The following is a 1,167-nucleotide window of genomic DNA, read 5'->3' on the forward strand; positions in this document are numbered from 1 at the left end:
TGCCCTGGCCCTCGGCCTGGCTGCCCCTGCCCAGCCAGGGGACAGGGACAGGATCTGGGGACCCCTGGGCAGCACAGCGGGGTCACCCCTGCTCCTGCATCCCTGCAGCTGCTCCAGCTGGGTCCCCGTGTCGCCCTGAGTTTTTGAAGATTTTCTAAACGTTCTAATGTTTACATTTTTATAACACGCTTTCTGTAAATAACTTATTGTTTTGAATTATTTTATACAAAAAAAAAAAAAAAAGAAAATTTAATCAACTGTTGGTTTGTCCAGTGTCATTGGAGTCCAGTGTCATTCACCCTCCCATCCACTGTCACTTTTAAAAATCTATAAATGTTAAAATAAAAAATAAAAATGTTAAAATAAAAAATGTTTTGAGGTTTTGTTTACCCTCAAAACAACAGCGTGTTCACATCATGGTTTTTTTTTCATGTCTTACAGCAACATCCACGGCTGTGAGCTCCTGCCCACAGCAGTGGGGACAGCAGTGTCACCTGAAGGCACCGAGAGCAGGTGACATCCCCACACCCAGCCCTCCCTGCTGCAGCAGGGAGCAGGAAAGAAACAGCCAGAGGCGTGGAAAATTATCAGAAACGTGTATTTTTTTTTCTTTTTAATAGTAAACCTCTTTACAACAAATATAGTGAAAGAGTTTCCAAACAAAACTCATAAGAATTTCTCATGGTAATTATTATTATTATCATCATCATTTTTTTTTTAATATATTTTTTTTCCCTTATTGTGGAATATACAATAACGCATCACCATACAGCACAAAAAAAGGAATATTGAAAAAACGAAACAGACGTCTCAACCACGTGCTGCAGTCCCTGGGAAGGAGCCACTGATTGTCAAGGGAGCGAGGGAGGGAATGGGGACAGGGAGCGGGGGAGGTTCTCAGCCAGGCCAGACCCCGAGGCTGCAAACCCTTCAGAGGTGGAACCAGATCCCGGTTAAAGAATCAGATCCCGGTTAAAACATCACAAACTGTCGGTACCAAGCCTCCCTCTGCCGCTGCCGGGCTCCGGGAGGGGATGCCCCGCTCCCGGTGCTGCCCCGAGCTGCCCAACCCCTTGACTCGCACACACACACACACCCACACACACGGCTGGAGGAGCATCAGGAAAAAAAAAAAAAAAAAAAGAGGTTAAAAAAATAAAAATATAT

This window comes from Passer montanus, unplaced genomic scaffold (assembly GCF_014805655.1).
Source record: "Passer montanus isolate IOZ18808 unplaced genomic scaffold, ASM1480565v1 scaffold154, whole genome shotgun sequence".
Classification (NCBI taxonomy): domain Eukaryota; kingdom Metazoa; phylum Chordata; class Aves; order Passeriformes; family Passeridae; genus Passer; species Passer montanus.